The sequence below is a fragment of the Heterocephalus glaber genome, unplaced genomic scaffold (assembly GCF_053883595.1).
Source record: "Heterocephalus glaber isolate CG9 unplaced genomic scaffold, H.glaber_assembly_v1.0 deba00001673, whole genome shotgun sequence".
Classification (NCBI taxonomy): Eukaryota; Metazoa; Chordata; class Mammalia; order Rodentia; family Bathyergidae; genus Heterocephalus; species Heterocephalus glaber.
The window spans coordinates 6626892-6646756 of NW_028258410.1; the positions used below are offsets into that span (position 1 = coordinate 6626892).

General features: G+C 36.1%; 1 pseudogene; it reads right to left on the reverse strand.

Moving 5' to 3' along the window:
• Positions 1-13715: 13715 nt before the first annotated feature.
• LOC101720469 (olfactory receptor 5W2-like) lies at positions 13716-14684 on the reverse strand (annotated as a pseudogene).
• Positions 14685-19865: the final 5181 nt, after the last annotated feature.

The following is a 19865-nucleotide window of genomic DNA, read 5'->3' on the forward strand; positions in this document are numbered from 1 at the left end:
GCTTCTCCACTCACTTTAGGAACTCAACATTGTGCTAACCCTAAAACTGGATAAAGATAATAGAAGAAAAAAGTATGAACATAGGTAGAAATTTGTTTAACAAAACAAACTATTAGAAGTCAGATCTGGCAGGATGTAGAAAGTGGTTTTATTATAGGGATGGCAGTGTTGGTTCAGCATTGGAAGATCCATCCCCAGAAGTCATCATTTTAACAGAGGAAAGGAAAAAGCCATATGATCCTGCCACTAGTTGGAGAAAAAGTATTGGACTAAATTCTACAGCTGTTCATGATAAAAGCTATTGGGAGACTAGAAGTAGAACAGAAACTTCTCAACAGATTAAAGACATGTATTCCATACTTCCAGTGAGAATGCCTTATATGAATGGAGGAGATACAATGCTTTCTCCTTAAGGTGGGGAACAAGGGCAAATGTGCTTACTCTTTATGTGTCTGTTAAACTTTGAAACCTAGGCCCAACCAAAATAGTCTGACAATAAAATGACACAACTAGGATAAGATTGGCAAGGTAGAAGCAAAATCTTTATATGTAGATGAAATGATCATCTACAGAGAAAATACTAAGAAATCTCTAGGAGCCCCTAGAACTTGTACTTGAATTTAGCAGGATTAGAAAACACAAGGTATATATAAAAATTCAGGTCTGTGTATAAGTGCTCTAAATGAAGAATTGGACATTGAAATTTAAAACTTACGTAGGAGTCAAAGGACCTAGAAAAGTTTAAAAAAGACAAAAAACAGTGTTGGAAGATATTTAGTACCTAGTTTGAAGACTTCTTCTAAAGCTACAGTAATCAAGGCAGTGTTGCTGTAAGGAAAGACATATAGATCACTGGAAAATATAGCGAATCTAGAAATAGAACCACACATATATGGTCCACTGAGCTTTGAAAGATTATTTAACATTAGCATTTTATAGAATATTAACTCAATTCAAGAGCCAAGGAAGAGATAGTGTTTTCAGCAAATGGCACTAGAACACCTGGTATCTGTATATGAAAAGTTAACCTCAACCTTTTATTTCCATACATAAAAATAACTTGAAGGGATCTATGAACCTAAGTAGGAAAGCCTAAAAGTATAAAACTCCAGGAAGAAATTATAAGGGAAAATGTTTATGAATTTAGGGTAGGTAAGGACTACCTAGGATACAAAAACCATGATGTATAAAAGAAAAAAATTGATAAATGAGATTCCATCAAAACTTAGAACTTTAAATGACATCATTAAAATGAAAAATAGTCCTTAAACAGACTATATTTACAATGCGTATAACCTATGACCAAATATATAAAGAACTCTTACAGCTCATTAATAGACAACCCAATTAAAAAGTAGACATAAGAAGATGATAGCCAGTATAGCACAAGAAAAGGTGTGCAACTCTAGAACCAGAAAAATAATAATCAGTACAATAACAAGATTGAATTATACCCTCATTAGGGAGATGAAATTAAAAGTTTTAAAAGCCTTGTCATGGCTTTTTCTTTTTGTTGGATTCTCACCCTTTGTGTTTAATTTGTCATGCCCAATGGATTCATTCTGCTGGGTTTCCTGGGGTTGTGATCCTCATTGTCTTTTCCTAGAGTATTGTCTAAAATTATTTGGAGTGCTGGTTTGGTGTTCATGAAGTTCCTGAGGTGCTCTTTATCATGAAAGTATCTTATTTCTCCATAAATTTTGAAAGATAGTTTTGCAGGGTACATCAATCTGGGTTGGAGGCTGTTTTCCTTCAGGGCTTGAAATACATCACTCCAGGCTCTTCTTGCCTTGAGGGTTTGCATTGAGAAGTCTTCTATGATTCTTATGGGCTTTCCTTTGTATGTAATTTGTTTCTTTTCTCTCACTGATTGTAGAATTTTGTTCTTCTGTTGGATTTCTAGAATCCTAACTATTATATGCCTATGTGTAGATTTTTTTTTGATCAAAGCTAGCTGGAGTCCTATATGCCTCACTTATCTGTATGTCAAGTTCTTTGCCCCTCCTTGGAAAGTTTTCTGCCATCACTTCTGTGAAAAATTTTTTAATGTCATCTGCACTCTCTCCTCTTTCTTCATTGACTCCAATCAGTCTTATATTATTCTTCTTTGCATGGTCTAGCACCTGCTGGAATGATTTCTCATGTTCCCTTACAATTTTAAAGCAATTTTTCTCTTCCTGGTCACTAATTGCAATCTTATCTTCTATATCTGAAATTCTATCCTCACATTGGTTCATTCTGCTGCACAGACTTTTGATGGAGTTTTTAATCTCTTGGAAATCTGTTTATATCTGTTTTATGGATTCCATTTGTTTCCTATGTTGGAATTCCATCATGTTCCTCAGATCCTCTATTTTTTTTATGTGTCCTCTCTAGATTTATTAATCATGTCTTGCACCATGACCAAAATCTTTGCTGTTATCTGAGTAATTATTTCTGATTTCATTTTCCCCAGATCCTCTTTTGTTGCCAGTTCAGAGAGTCCAGGTGGTTGAGTATCAGATTGTTCCATCTTGTTTCCCTTTAGGGTTGCTGTAGGTGATCCAGAAGTCTGTTTCTGAGTCTTGTGTGTCTTCTCATTTCCACAGGTGGGTGGTGCTTCTGGAGCCCATGTGGCTCACCTTCTCTGCCCTAGGAGTGTGGGATTGTGGCACGGGAGCTTCCTTCCAGGTGTTGGGACCAGCTCAGCTCCTCTGCCCTAGGAGCATGGGATGGCGGTGGGGGAGCTTCCTTCCAGGTGCTAGGACCGGATCAGCTTCTCTGCCCATTGCATGGCTTCAGAGTCTCCCAGAGTCCTTCTCATGCAGTGTGCAGCCAGTTGAAGTCATAGAAGGTGGCCTCACAAGCTATGGGACTCTCAGCAATGTGCTCACGACACTCACTTCAGCGCCATGACCCTGGAAGGATCCTAAAGAATTTTTAGATGGAATCACACTTTGAAACTTTATAAAATCAATTATCTACAGAATTTTATAATCCTCAGTGAACTGAAAATTTATCTAAATCCCATGTATAATCATGGCATAATTTCAACCAAGGTGATTAAAGATCAAATGATACAAAGAACCACTATATATGGAAGTAGTTTTATTTATTTTACTCAAACAATTCAGCATTATTAACATTGACACTAAGAGAAAATGCTGTATAATGCTGGTGCATTGTACAGTTTCAAAGACTACATAGAAAATAATAAAAACAATTGTACACTGAAATCATGCAAGCTGGAGCTCTGAAGAAGCTTCCATGTCAGCTGTCTGTGAAGTGATAGTTTATAATATGTGAATTGTGACACTGCACCTACCAATGTGCTTGCTATGTGTTCACTAAATGTTGCATGAGAGCTGCAGATTAATTATTAATTAATAATTATGCACATTAGTTGTATTTTTGGAGTTACAATGCAGTTATTAGTCAGTAGGGCACCAACACAAAACTTGTGGACAAAACAAACAAAATGAGATGTAGTTGGCATATTCTATTTTGTGCAATGAGTATTTTAGGTATTTCTTTCTTCTGAAACCTCACCTGGGGATTGATTGCCACATAACTGTTTTGTGTGTGTGTGTGTGTGTGTGTGTGTGTGTGTGTGTGCGAGTGTGCATGCTGTCTTAGTCACATTATCATCTTTGGGACACAATGTCAAGCACCCACAATCTCTAGGAGGAGAAGACATTTATTCTGGCTCACATTGATAAGTTCCAGTCCTCCCATCTGCTGGGTCCAGGTAGAAATGGCATGGCAGAAGGTAGGAGCAAAGCTGCTCATAACATGAAGCTCAGCAGCCAGAGAGCTGAAGCAGAAGCTGGATGGGATAGAAACCTTTCCAGGCCATGCTCTTCCTTACCCACTTCTGAACCCAGGACCCCACCTCCTCACCTCAAATTTAGCTACAGATTCACCAATGGACAAATTCACTGTGAATGTACTGTCCCATTACCCAGTCACCTCCTGGAAGCCCCACCTCCACAGGCTTTGGGGAGGCATGTCTTCGTTTCCATGTGATTTTATGCAATTCATGAATATACATATATATGTATATTCAAAGTACATATCATTGTAAGTTGATTTCCTTTTATTAACATTTCATAAGACTAAAAATATCCACCTTTTAAAATTATTTGATTATTTCTCCATTTGTAGTCACAAGCACAATGCTGATGTACAATCTCATAATGGACACTGTCATCTCAGACATCCTAACTTGTACATTAAGGATCCAGTTGTCTGTGGAGTACACTTCCCTGGCCATTAACAGGAACAGAGTCTAGTTAAAAGGGGAATGTTTCCTGGAGATAATTATGAAGATTCTATAATTAACAATAATAACACATGGACATCTTTATCAAGACTGTTTCCATCGCTCTTTAGCCATACTGAAGACATCCACTTCTTCAAAGGTATGGACTTCTTCACCTAAAGATATTGATAAGTATTGGACCCTCTGCCTAGAATCCTTTCCTTCCCTGGGTTTGCACCTTTTTATAACTAAGTTTGAAAGTGTACATCCAAGGATGCCTCTCCTCTGCACAATGGAATTTGATGTTTGCCCTTTGTTCATTTCCTTCAGCCTTTCTATTTGATGACGGATTTCAAGCTTATTCAACTATTTGATTGCTTAGTTAATTAATGTAGCTTGCTTTCACTAGATGTTAGGATCCATTAGTTTAGAAATCAATGGATTTATCATGAAAATAAAACACTTAAATGCAAAAAAGCTTTTATTGAAAAAAACTTGATAACATTTAATACAATTGAACTAATGACTACATGACAGAATGAGCAAATAAAAACCTGACATAATTAGAAGTATCAGGAAAAATTTCCAAAGAGAATTAGTACTATACATGAATTACAGAGAATAGAGCACCTCAGCTTAGAGAAACACAACATATGCACAAATGAGTATTGGTACAAATAAGTATCAGTACAAATACTCATCTGGGAAAGGTTTGGATTTATTATAAATATTTAAACTCACGTTCTAGTTTTCAGCTTTTCAATAGCTGCTTTCACATCTTTTTTTCTTACACTATAAATCAGAGGGTTCAGCATGGGAATCACCAGGGTATAAAACAAGAGGTCATTTTGTCTTGCTCTAAGGAATAAGATGCACTTGTCCAGAAGTACATGAAGAGCACAGTTCCCTGGAAAATTGCAACTGCAGTTAAATGGGAGGTGCAGGTGGGGAAAGCTTTAAACCTGCCCTCAGCAGAGCATATCTTTAAGATGGCTAAGATGATATAGCAATAGGAGCCAAGAACTCCCAAAATAGTGCTCAGTTCAATGAATCCAAAAATGGTAAATATGGTTAACTCATTGATCTGTGTCTCTGAGCAAGACAGTAATAAGACAGGTGGCTGAGGAAAGAGTATATCAGTATGTGAATCTGGGAGTCCATTCTAATTAAGATGATCATTGCAAGATTTCCCAGAAGATTAATGAGATATATAAGTAGAAATAACATAAATAGTTTTACTTTCATCCTAGAGTTATTAGTAATTCCCACTAAAATGAATTCAGTCAATGAGGAGCAATTTCCTTGGTCCATTGTTCATAATCTTGTTAAGCTTTTGAGAAAATAATAAAAAATTGTACATTCATATATTACAATGATGGACATCAATGATATATATACATTATATATATATATATATAATATATATATATATTTCATTGTGCTGTTTATCCTGGTCATGTTGTGCTTTAAAAAACATTTTCATCTATTTGAAAAGAAAAGAAAAAGTTCTAGTATGTCAGACAATTGAGAAGATTTGATCCAAATCCAGATCTAAAATCTTCATGATATATTTGTGTTTCAAAATGTTACTTGATTTTTAAGGGCCTTATTTCCTTATTTCATGGAATAATTGTGGATGAATTGAAATTATATTGGATCTTTAAAATGACACTGAATAAAGCAGATATTACAGAGACAAAGGTTTAAATGCCTTATTATCTTCTAGTTTTTATAATATCTACATATATATAAAATTTATATTATGTTCCTAAATATCATGATTTGTTCAAAATTTCTTCTAGAAATACGGAACATAAAACTGGCTAATATTAAATTACTATGGAACTTTTATTGGTCCATGCTTTCTTTAGTATTTTATGAGAAGCAATTTTCATTTACCTTTTCTTTGGAAATCTATTATGATTTTGCCATAATACTCATTACCTGTTTATAGCAATGTTCTGATACAAAAGAATCAGCCTTTTGTTCAAAAAAATGGACTAAAAAGAAGCAGAAACAACACATTTAACAATATATTCACAATTCACTGAATTATGAATACTTGGATATTAAAAATTTGGAATGGAATATGAGAAAATCAGTATTTCTGAGATATTTAGGTTTCTCTATCTTTAGACCATTGCAACTTTATGTTTCTCTGTTGACATAGGAGAATTGAAATGTGTATGATATGTTTTTCATTTTTAACAAACCTAAGTACAATATGGCATGTTACACATAAAATTGAATTTATGCATACTGTTTTTAACATGCCAAGTCAGCTATTTTAAATTTAAAAAGTATCTGAAATTCACATATGTGCTTGCACACCAATAAAATAAAGACTTTCTTATGTTACCAGAGTAAAATTTAAAAATTGGAATATTATTTTGTGGATAGTATTAAATTCAGTCAGATTCTTCCAATTCTGATTTAATATATAATTGTATTAGACATTAGATAGGAGAAAATATTAAAATAAGAAGAAAGCAGAAGATGATTCATTTTTAAATTTCTCACATTATTTCTTTTTCTAAAATGGTGATAGCTTAGTTCTTTTTTACCCTAGATTTCTAAGTTTCCATTTACAAACATACCTGAAACAAGCAGGTCTTGGTAGCTGAGCCCAAGGCAAACAGCAGCTTATTTTACCAGGCAGCTTTGGGGACTTTGGACTCTGAAGTTATTTCCCTGAGGCTTTGCTGTGATTAATTTTACTTCTGGTTTTGTATTTTGCCCTGCAAATACACTGACATTAGTTATTCACAGTTGTGACCAAATTATGTTACAACAAAAAATGCAAATGATTTTTAAACTCTAAAATATAAATTTTCCTTCTCTGATCAAAGCAGAAATTTAATGAATTCCAAATAACCTCCAATTAATCACTGTCAATTCCTGTCTGTGGTTCATTATTTCTCCCATTTTTCAATACTCCTTTTTACCATCTCAGAAATATTATTGTCTTTTGATACAATTATTTTATTTAATTAAGTGTATAATGAATACATTAAAACATTGTTTTAGCATCCTTGTTTATTAGCATTTTCTTAAACCAGTGCAGCCACCACCACCACCTAATTGCAGAATATTGTCATCACCCCAATAAGAAACCAGACCTAGTAGCAGTCACTGTCCTTTTCCCTTGCCCTGCAATCCCTGGCAACTACTAATCTCTTGCCTGCTCTCCATATTTGTCCATTCTGAACAGCCCGCACAGTCAGAATTATAGAGTATTTAGTCATTTGCAACAGACTTCTCTCATCTACCTGAATATTTCCAAGGTTCTCCCATGTTGTTGTGTGTGTCAGGGTACCCTTACTTTCATGGAATGTTCCTTTTTTGGGGTATAATACATTTTGATTATTCCTTCACCAGTTGGAAGGCAACTGACTTATTTCTTCTTTCTGGCTAATATGTGTTATGATATTGTACTGATATAGGGGGAAAAGTTGCAACTGCCAACCCTGCTAGATATCCAAAGTGCAAGTTCTTGTACTCTAATATCAAAGAATGAATTCTAGGAACAATGCAGGTTAAAAGTAGGAAAAATTATTGAGAGAAAGAAAGCTTCTGTCTAAGAAAGAGAGAAGGAGGACCAGAAAGTGGGTGGCTTGCTCACCAAACTTCTCAAAGGTGTTTTATGTGACAAAGCCATGAGGTGAGGCAGGTTCAACATGGGTTCAAGGTGGGACAAAATGGTAGTCAAGTAGTGAGATTACAAGTACAGTCACTTAGGTAATATTGATCCAATGAGAAATCACAAATTCTTACAAATGAGGCCATCAGGTAGGCCCTGGCAGTGTGAGGCACAAGCTCCTTCCAGAGATGATGTGTGAGTTGCATGTCCCTCCCCTTTTCCTACAATACTCTGAGGGGTGTGGCCTAGGAAGTAGCCATGAATGTCAGAAGTTTCCTCTTCTGCCACACTGCTGGTGTCATCCCTCAGAAAAACCTAACTACAACAGTTGGATTATACTATGACTTAGTGGAGGCCTTTTTTATGGAGTTTTGGAAAATCTTTGAACTTCCTGCACTGCACTTGAATTTTTATATCTTTCTCCAAATATGGCAGTTTTTTGGATGTTATTGCTCCTCTCTCTCTCTCTCTCTCTCTCTCCTTCCCTCCCTTCCTCCCTCCCCTCTCCATCTCCCTCTCCCTCTCAGTCTCTCCCTCACATTTTTTGAGCCAGGTTCTCACTATCTAATTCTGGCTGGCCTCGAAATCACAGTGATACTCCTGTCTCAACCTCCCAAATGCTGGGATTACAGGCATGCACCACCATGCTCAGCTTGGCTGTTATTTCTTTAAATAAGCCTCCTGGCCATCCGTTATTTTTTTCTTATCTTTCCTCAACTCCTATGATGTAAATTTTTGTTTTCTTGATGTCACATAAACCCTGAGAGTTTGCCTCACTCTTTTTCATTATTCTTTTTCTTTCTGCAAATTTGATTCTAGATTTTCAAGTAACCTGTCTCACGGTTCATAGATTCTTTCATATCCTTTATTAATCCTATTTTTGATGCTCTTTCTCATTGTTTTTATTGCATTCTTTGCATTTTTTTACTCCAACATTTTGATTGGTTCTTCATTCTGATTTCAATCTTTCTGTTGAAATTCTTTATTTTTTCAGTTCATTAAATCATCTTTTTCTGTTCCCTTAATAAAATTCTCTAAGTTTCCTTAGATAAATTATGTTGAGTTTTTAGGTTGGAGGCATATAGATATCTTTTTCTTTAAGGACAGTTACTAGGATTTTTTGGTGGAGATCATTTCTTTGCTTTTCCCCCCTTGATTTTAAATTCACATTTTTTACTGATTTATGTTGACATCTATTCATTTGAGAGAATGGTTCTTTCTTCCAAACTTCACAGGCTGGTTTCAGAGGGGAAAGACTTTCTCTTATGGAAGATTGTGAGCACTCTGTCAGGGAGACAGGGTGGTTCTGCCTCAGAGGGATCAGTGGCATCACCTCTGTGCTGTTCTCTCAGCTGCAGTCAGTAGAGGGGAGCACAGCAGGGTCATCAGGGCCAATAATGAGTGGGTGACTAGGGCAGTAGTGAAGGTCATGAAGCATTCAGGGGCCAAGTTTCCTGGAGTTCTCACAATCTCCTTTCCTCTCACTTGTGCAGTCATTGGCAGGGGCCTTTTTTGTGGTACCAGGTCCAGCTCATATGCATATGCATGGCAGCATGGACACAGATATGTTGTCTGTGTCTCCCACAGAGTAGATATAGGGCTGAGGATGGAATCATGGGCACTTGTACAGGGAGAGCAGCTGCGATTTGGGGCAACAACTCCCAGGTGTAATTTCCCCATCTACTTCATGTGTAAAGGTGTACAACACAGGAGGGTTCACTGGACAGTGAGAGGCCAAGGTCGAGTGTGTGTTTGTGTGTTTGTGTATGCAACAATACAGCAGGTATAGGTCCAGGTGTGAGCTAGGTGGCTATGACAACAGAACTTGTGTATCAGTCAGTTCCCCTTGTTATAATAGCTAGAATCTAATGGATTCCACCTATGATAGATTACTCAAATATCTATCTTTATCTTCTCTTTGTAACTTTAAATCAGTTCCTTCTCACACATCCACCAATGACTGACAACAAATATTTATGATTGAATAGTATAATATTAACAAATGTGTTTAGTGGAATAACATCCTATTCAAGATCCTATATCTTGGTTCCTTTCTTTATCCATGTCCCTGAAATTCCAGAAGAGAAGCATGATACAGATTTCATATGATCATATGTAATCAAATGCAGTGTATGTGACTACATGTGTAGCATGTAATAGTGAGATATCATATAAGTGCACTGATTAAAGTGGTAATGATGTTCCATGCCTTGGTATACAGGAGATTCTGCATTTATGTCAGGTGCAGTAACTGTCTTCCCCTGAGTCTTCTTGCTGCAAACACATTGTGAAGAAAGGAAGTACTCAGTGCCACTCTGGGTCTCTGGATGTATAAAGTGAATCTTATGAGGAACTGGGATTCTCTCTGTGACAGAGGCAATGAGCCCAGATTGTTTTAAGGCAACTTCCACATGACATTTCTGTCTCCAAATTCTAAGAACTTTGATTTCCCTGCTCTGTGAGCCCCTCCCCACTTTCTTCTGCATATGAAAGGGTGTCCTGCATCTCTAGCCTTTTTTGACCAGGAAAAATGGTCACAATGCGGCTGTCTAGAGAGTAAGAATTTTACAAGGTCAAATATTTTCAACTGTGACCACAGTAATGGATGTCTTCACATTCAGAATTTAATCATCACCTCTTTCATATCCAGTTTTATTACTAATATGTAATTAAAAAACCAAGCTTCAATGCTACATTATGGCTGACGTAGAGAAAAATCATAATAAAAACATGTGTTACAGTAGTACTGTTGAGGTTATGAAACAATCAGTTCTTATTAGAAAAGAGAATTAGTTACAGTGAGTAAAATTGTATGAAAATGCCTACACTGTTGGTACACACTTGTAATTCTGTCCATTTGGCAGGTTGAGGCAGGAGGACTTCAAGTGGAGTACTGTCCTGGGGAACTTAATGACTTAACAAGACTATGTCTCAAAAAGAGCAGGTGGAGAGATTAGGGATGTAGCTCAGTGCAAAGGTGCTGGTTCAATTCTCAGTGTAGAAAACAAACAAAACACAACTCTATAGACATACAAAATTGTAAGATATATAGAAATCTTATGTGCCCCAAATTCCACTACTGAACATATACAGAAGCGGTGTAGTCACAATGCCCACTCCCAGACACAAACACAATTAACCTTGGCATTATTTGCAGTATCATAGGACCGAAGGAACTCAATTATTCTCAGCTTTAGCTCAGATTGTTATTTTGTAACATTAATGTAACTATACCAGCTCAGGTTATGAATTAGGATGAGCTTGTGGGGAAGGTGATGTTTATGCTTTTGAGGAGCAGCTGTGTTGAATATTTTAAAGTGATTTAATTTCTTGATACATTCTACAACATGGATGAACCTGGAAAATATTAAGATGAATGAAAAAAATTGCACACAAAAAGCAGTATATTATATGATTTATGTGAACATCCCAAACAGGGCACTAAGCTGAGATAGGAAATAGATGAATGGTTGGGTTGCTATGTGCTGGGGAGAAGGAAGAATGGTAACTGTGTACTGGGTGAAGATTTCTTCTCCTGTTGGTGAAAGTATTCTAGGTACCAGAGAGTGACTTAGTTACACAATAATGTAAGTTTTATGCTCAGTGAACATTGCCTTCATTAAAAAAACAAGTAGGAAAGAAAAAAAGAAGCTAAAGCTGGGACCTGACTAAACAAAATGTAATCACAGGGGATTTAGTATCCCTCAGAAAGGGACAGGAAAGCAGCTGAGGAGAAAATAAGTCTGGAAAGAATCAGATGTTGATTAAGGGCAACTCCACATCCTGCAGATGTGCACCAAAGAAGTAAAAGATGAGCAGAAAGATCTAATTTCATGAGGTAAATGGCAGAAGGTTACTAGCAATCAGTTAAGTCATTTCAGGTTGCTTCAACACAACCTCCCACAGGCCTATATCCCTGCATTAGTATGGGCTCATCTTGGAAAATGCTAATGAAGTAGAAAAGGACATTTAAAACATGATTGTCTGCAGTCTGAAGAAATAGTGTTTCTACTTTGAGCAGGATGAGTTTTCCACTTTCACTAAAAATGGAAGGAAAGAGGGATGCAACAAACAAATTCAATAAATAGGAACACACACACACAAACACACACACACACAAACACACACACACACACACACACACGGAAAAGCACTCTCCTTATTAAGTCCCAGGTGAGATTCCTGAAGAAACTTTGAAAGCTAAAAATACCAGTGATTACATTTAATTATTTGTTTTCCTATCTCTTCTCACAATCACCATGCTCTGTATGTAAGCAGACAGAAACACCCAGTCCTTGAGGGATTCACAACCTTATATTGCATGCAAGGGTTTCACAAATTTGCAAGGTATGAGCAAAACAATGCTCAGAGATAACTCTCTGTGAACTGCACTCCAGGAGGATTAAAGCAGGACAAAGAGGAGAAGGAACCTTTCTGGGGGAAGGCACAGAGAGATGGTGTTCAACAGTGTCTGCACATGGACATCCTGACCAAGGCTTTTTGCATTTCTCTCTCTGTGCTCCACATATTTACTTCTGAGAAAAGACCCAGGCCTTTCTGCCTCAGGCCTTCTTTAAGGGACAGATCCTCTGCCTGTGAATCCTCTTCTTTCCTCCCTTTTAATTTCCATGGATCTGATATAAAATCCCACCAGCCCAGGATCCTCTCACCTGCTCACTGGATTTAGACACTTTGCTCTGGATATGTTTGCCTGAGTTGTTTCATTCATAAAGGATTTGAGGCTTATCATGAATTCAGGAAATGCACTGTTTATTATCATGGTTTCCTTCCACTAGTTTATAAGATTAAGTATAACATTCATTTCAGCTTATAGGATGATGCAGGATTTACCATGAAAACAAAGCTCTTAAATCCACAAAAGCACTTAGGAAACACTAGATAGATTATAATATAATTGAATTAATCTTGAATTACTAATTTACTAATTTAAAGAATTAGTTATGAAAAGTCTGGCAAATAGGAAAGTCTAGAACTTTCTCACACAAAGATAACATCATATTCATCTTCATGATGCATAAAGGAAAGACAGGCATGAAGCCACATTCTTGAAATCCCACCTAGCCTGTGGGACCAGAATGACTCCATTTTGGAGCAGTCTCCTTTGTTCTCTCAAATTTGTGCTGGAACTGGGGCAAACGACGTAATCCACAACTCAAGATTCCTAAGTTTATTACTCAGCCATCTGTTTGCCCTAGAAACAAATGTCCTGGGCCCACTATCTATAGGACAATCTGTTAACATGCTGACTGTCCACACAGGGTGGTCGTGACCATTAGTCAGGATGTCTGCTGACCATCAGTACGTGACAATAGACCACTAACCCTTGTCCCCATTCTTCTTGTAAAAACCTATAGGTAATCCCCTTCAACCCCCAATGAGCCTAGCCAATCAAAATTCTACACTTCATACTTGCTAAATGTTAACCAATCATATGGCTGCTAATGACCAAAGCTTGTTGTATTCTCAATAAAAACCCTGCTAATTTGGAACTCGGGGCTCTCTATCTTGATCCGCTGTGTCGGTGACAATTGAGAGTCCCTGCTTGAGCTTGAATAAACGACCCTCGTGTGCTCACATCGGAAACGGCCTCCTGGTGGTCTTTGGGACTTCGCAATCTGGGCACAACAAGCCCAGAGGCTAAGGAAGGAGAATTAAAAATTCAATGACATTCTGGAAATTTAGTAAGATCCTATCTAAAAAACAGTGATAATGAAAGATAGCAGATGAGAGAAATACTTCACAATATTTTCATATTATTAGGTTTTAGCACTAGCTCATTTCATTAAACAGAATTATGTACTCTGCTGTATCGTTTTAATAAAAATCACTATATATATGGGGCATTCTGTATAATTTTTTTAAACCAGCTTTTATTTTTAATTTTTCCATGGCTTCTTTCACATCCTCGTTCGGTAGGCTATAAATCAGTGGGTTCAGCATGGGAATCATCAGGGTGTAAAACAGTGAGATCATTTTGTCCTGATCTAAGGAGTAGGAAGAACTTGGTCTGAAGTATGTGAAAAGGAGATTTTCTTGAAAAATTGCAACTGCAGTTAAATGAGAAGTGCAGGTGGAGAGAGCTTTGACTACCCCTCAGCAGAGCAGATCATTAAGATGGATGAGACCATATAGCAGTAGGAGATAAGGACTCTTGAAATGGTGCTCAGTTCAAAGAAGCCAAAATGATGAATAATACCAGTTGATTGACCTCTGTATCAGAACAGAAAAGGAGAAAAAGTGAAGGTAGATCACAGAAGAAATGATCAATCTCATTAGAACCACAGAAACACAGGTGGAATGCCAGTATGGTGTGTATCAGAGCAGCTGCCAGTCCCACCAAGTAAACCCCAGCCGCCAGCCGGGAGCACAGCCTGCTGGACATGTGTGCTGTATACAGCAGCAGGCTGCTGATGGCCTTGTACTGGTTGAAGGTCATCACCGACAGCAGCACACACTCCAAGTCTACAAAGGTGCAGGAGATGAAGAACTGCAGAGCACAACCAAAAAAGGAATTTACTTATCCTTGCCAAATATGTCAACCAGCATCTTGGGTCCAATTTCTGTGGAATAGTAGAGGTCACAGAAAGACAGGTGGCTGAGGAAGAAGTATATGGATATGTGCAGATGGGACTCCATTCTAATTAAGATGATCATTCCCAGATTTCCCAGGAGATTAATGAGATAAATGAGGAGAAACATTGTAAATAGAATCACTTTCATCTCAGGGTTACTGGTAATTTCCAAGAAGATGAATTTAGCTAATGAGCAATTTCTCTGGTCCATTGTCCTTGTTCTTCTCTAAACTATTGATAAAATGATAAAACAATTAAAAGGATAACTGCATGTTTTGCATTTCTGAAGATCAACAATGTATTTGTAAATTAGAATACAATTTGTTTATTGTTATTTATATTTTGGGAAAATTATCTATGTCATCATATGTTTCTTTTTAAAAACTATTATCTACTTGAAAAGAAAAAAAATGTGTCCGAGGTAAACAACTGAGATATTCTGATAAATCTAAATTCCATTTATGAAATGTGTGCCTTTTTGTAAGTGCCATAATCTCTGTGGACTCTACTTTTCTTACCTGAGGGGATAGAGTTGAATAAATTGTAATGTCATTTGATTTTCAAAATAATATGTAATATACAGAGACATTGGAGAGACAGGGTGCAGGATATAAAAGCAAGCACTGGCAAAATTTCATTTTTTCCTTCTTTTCTCATATTTTTTTCTTTCCCATGCACCAATAGAGTTAATTTTTGAAAATAACTATGTATTTACAATGCCTCAAAGTATTTGTGTGGACATAAAATGATAACATTTCAATCATAAAATTCATGACTGGTTCAAAATATTTTACATTACTTCTATAAGTAAAAAGCACTTAAGTAACTAATATTGAAATTTGCCATACTACATTTCTTATTGTTTATTTCTTTAGTATTAGAAGTGACATGAAATGCATTGTACTGAGCATTTGTATAAGTCTTTCTTGGTTTTATCACAATACACCTTACCTATTTGTAGCAGTGATCTGATTTCAAGGGATCAGTTCTCTTAAAAATATACTGAGAAGAGGCAGAGTCTACAGAATTTAACACCTTAATTTGCATTTCCTTATATGTAAAATAGACTTGTGTGTTACACCATAGAATTAGCACAAGGCACAGTAAATGTTCTGTCACTTGCAGGCTTCCTTGCTCATGTATGTGATTTCCTGTAAGTGTTCAATACTTAATGTGTTTACATCCCTTTGTTAATTTATGAGAACTGGAATATAGTGATTGATATTTGGGGGATTATTTTAAGACTAAGTAAATACAAAATATATTTCACATAGAGTAGAATCTACATACATCATTATTAGAGTGTTATAAGTAAAATAATTTTGAGATAAAAAATTCTGAAATCTCTGAAATTTATCCACTTACTTATACAATGATAAAAGAAATCAGAGCTCTCCTATGTATTAAGACTAGAATGAAAGAATCAAAATAATTTGTTGTGGATATTATGAAGTTCAGCCAGATTTTTTTAAATTCTGAGGGTAAAATAATTTCAAGTACCAGAATTTCCAGAACAATTTATTAAATTTGGCATGCATAAAACGTTTTTTCATAAATCTCCCTTTTTGCTAAAAAACTAAATTATTTTCCTTTTCTTTTATACCTTTAAATCTGAGGATTCTGAACCTGAGGTGAGCAGGTCTTGGTAGCTAAACACTAAGCAGAGAGCATTTTATTTTGGTAGGTGCCAGTTGGGACTTTAGTTTCTGATGCCATTTCCCTTGGGTTTGGTGTGATTATGTTTGTCATTATGTATTCTCCCCTGTGAATTTCATCAATTTAAGCAAAAGGTGAAGTTATATTTTTTATAATCATAATGAAATTGATCTATTTCAAGAAGAAAACCACAAAAGTGTTTTGTGTGTGTACATACTATATAATATAATGTAAACCTTCCTTTTCCATAGTACAAATCTTTTTAATTCAAATAACCCTGTGCTTAATCATTTCCATCTGTTGTCTATTGTTTATTTCTCTTCCATTTTAAAGTTTCCTTTATTACTTCACTCAGGAATATTATCCTTCAGATAAGGATACTCTTATTACATGTGATTACTATACTAATATTCAACTTTTCAAGTTAGACACTTGTTTTGGTTTTAGTATATTGATAAAGTTGAGCATCTGTGACCTACTATCACATTGCAGAACATTTTCCATCACCACAATTAGAAATCCAAAGCTATTATGTCAGATTCTTTCCCCTTTCACAGTAACCCTGGGACCATTCTTCAGTTTCTGAGGCTCTGTGTTTGTCAGATCAAAGAGCACAGTTAAATAGAGGCTACAATATGTGTACTTTCTATCAGGATTCCTTAGCCTGATATCTTTCAGGGTTCATCTATGATGTTGCATGTGCCAGAATCATCTTCCCTTAATGTCTGAGTAATATTTAAGTTCCACACATTTGATGGCAGAATTTAATATATTTACATTCAATGTAAGTATTAATGAGTATGGAATTAATAGTGTCCTTTTGCTACTATTTTCTGGTTATTTTGTTGACTCTTTACTGTTTTCTTTCTCTCTTTCTTTCTTTGTGGTTTCATTGTTCTCTACAATGATATTTCTGGAGCTTTCCTATTCCATTTATATAACTTTAATAGACATTTGTGTTTACCCAGAGGATTACATAAAACATATTGTGTTTGTAAGTGGATATTTTAAGTCAATAAGAATTTATTGCATATTTAAATTCCATTTTGCTCCCCTCTTCTCATATTTTATATTTTATGTGATAATTTTATAGTCTCTATGCTTAGTAAATTATTGTACCTTATTCTAATAGGTTTTTAAATTTTATACTAGAAATATAATTGATTAACCCATCACCACTATGGCATTAAAATATTTTGTATTTCACAATGTATTTTTATCACTGAGGGTTTTTTTGTTTTACATCGTGTGGTACTAATTATCATCCTTTTGCTTTTAGTTTGATAAAAAACTTGTAGTATTCCTTTTTTTCTCTCAGACAGTATATCAAGCTGGCCTTGAACTCACTATGTAGCCTAGGCTGGCCTCAAACTTGTAGCAATTCTCCTGCCTCAGCCTCCTCAGTGTTGGATTACAGGCTTCCACCAAAACATCTGGCCCTTTAGGATTCTTATTAGGTAGTTCTAGTGCTGATAAATTATCTGGTATTATTAATTTTAGGAAGTCTTTGTAAAACCTCCATTTCTAAGGGATAAATTTTCTGGCTACCATAGTCATCTCAGTTTCTTCTGTTCTTCATGGTTCCTGATGAAAATCTTCTGACAACATTATGGTGATGTCTTTGTTTGCAACAGTTCCCTTTTCCAGAAATTTTAAATTTGTGTTTTAAATTTTACACATTTATATTTTGATGAGTTCCCAGGAAGAACTTTTTAGATTCCTTCTAGTTCTTGCCCATGGCTTGAGATGATTTCTGTCTTATTTTTTAATATATGTCTGTCTTTTCCTGTCTCCTTTCTTTCTGGCTCATGGAAAAGAAGTACGTAGTTAAGCTTGGCATTATCCTATAAATCTCTTAAATCCTCCTCTATTTTTTCCCCTTTGCACTTCAGATTATATAGTTTTTGTTTAACTGTCTTTAGATTCTCAGGTCATTATTTTTGAATGAACTCATCTTCTTTTGAATCTCTCTATTGAACTTTAAGCTTAGCTGTAAAAATCATTCTACTCTCATATTTCTATCTGTGATTTTTGTATCTTTTCTTCATTGAAAATTCCAGTTTATTCCTGCATTATCTCTAGAACTCTGTGAGCATTTTCATGAGCATTGTTTTTAATTCCCTGACAGATGAATCACATATCTCACTCAACACTTTTCAGTTTCTAAACCTTTATCTTTTTATTAAAATTTGGAAAAAATGTACCTTTTTTTTTCCTTTTCTAGATTCCTTTGTTGCTACTCTGTATTGGATAAATCAGTGCTCTCTCTCAGTGTGCTCACACTGGCCTCCAGTGGAGATCTGGCTCACAAACAAAATAGTCCAGAGAATATAAAGTGCTTATCAGGTCCTTCGGTTTGTCCACATTGGTACTTTTGATACCTCTGGAACTAAGCATGTGTGGTATGCTGTGAGCCCCTCTGAGTCTGGATGTAGCAAGAGAGGGTGGGATATCACGAGTGTGCTCCAATTCTGCATTTATAGCAACCCCAAGAATGAATGTTCAAATACTCCTGTCTGTAATTACCTGGGAGAATGATCTGAGAAAATATTAATATCCATGCACAGGCTGGACTCTATGATGTTATGGAGAGGCTTTCTGGAACTGGAACTGCATATTCTCTCTCTCTCTCCCTCCCTCCCTCCCTCCCTCCCTCCCTCCCTCTCTCTCTCTCTCTCTCTCTCTCTCTCTCTCTCTCTCTCTCTCTCTCTCTCTCTCACCCAGGGAGGTCAAAAGCCTTCTCTCCCTATGGAGAAGCTGAGTGTTAAGAATGTCTTCCTCACTTTTACCTGACACTCCAAGGACAGGTTCCATGACAGAATGCACCTCATGTTTTGCTAAACAGTTGAATTAGATGTTTTCTCAATTTCTTCGTGGGCTGAAGCCTCTCCATTGGTTTCTGATTTTCTTCCAAGGAAATTATTTTATCAATAGGTGTGTATTTGACATGTCCATTGGAAATGCGAGCATTAGTTGACTATTTTGAAATGTTGCTGACATCACTCCCTTAACAGTAGGTGGACAATTTGATTAAAATATGTACCAGTGTAGTTGTCTTTGGAATGAACCTTACTAGACATACTTGAGCTTTCTGCACTTGCATATTTATATTTTTCTCTAGATTTGGTCACTTTCTGGCCATTATTTTTTACATCAATTTCCTCTCTCTTTCTCTTTTCTTCTTCTTTAACTCCTGTGATATGAAATTACCTATCTTGATGCTCTCACATGAATCTTACAGGCTTTCTTCATTCCTTCTCATTATTTTTCTTGGGTTGTATAATTTGCCTTAGTCATAGATTCAAACAACTTGCCTTAGAGTCACAGATTCTTTCCCCTTTGTGATCATTTCTGTTGTATTTTTCAACTATTGTATTCTTTTATTTCTCTTACAGTTCTTCATTTGTTCAATTATTGATTTCTTGATTTTGTGAAGTGATCTATTCATGTATTTTTGATGTTCACTGCAATTCTTGAAAACTGTAGTTTAATTATGTGTCAGGCCATTCTCAGATGCCTTTCTTATTGGAGAGAGCTACTTAAATTTTATTTGTTTTCCAAAGGAGACAAATTTTCTATGTTTGCATGTATGCATTTTGGCTTATTTTGCTGACAGCTGCACATTTGATGAAGTGGTCACTTTGCAGATTGTTTCGCCTGGCTTCCCTATGAAAAGACTTTCCCCTGTGAAACAGCATGAACTCCCTCTCTGAGTGGGGAGAGTGACCTTCCTGCA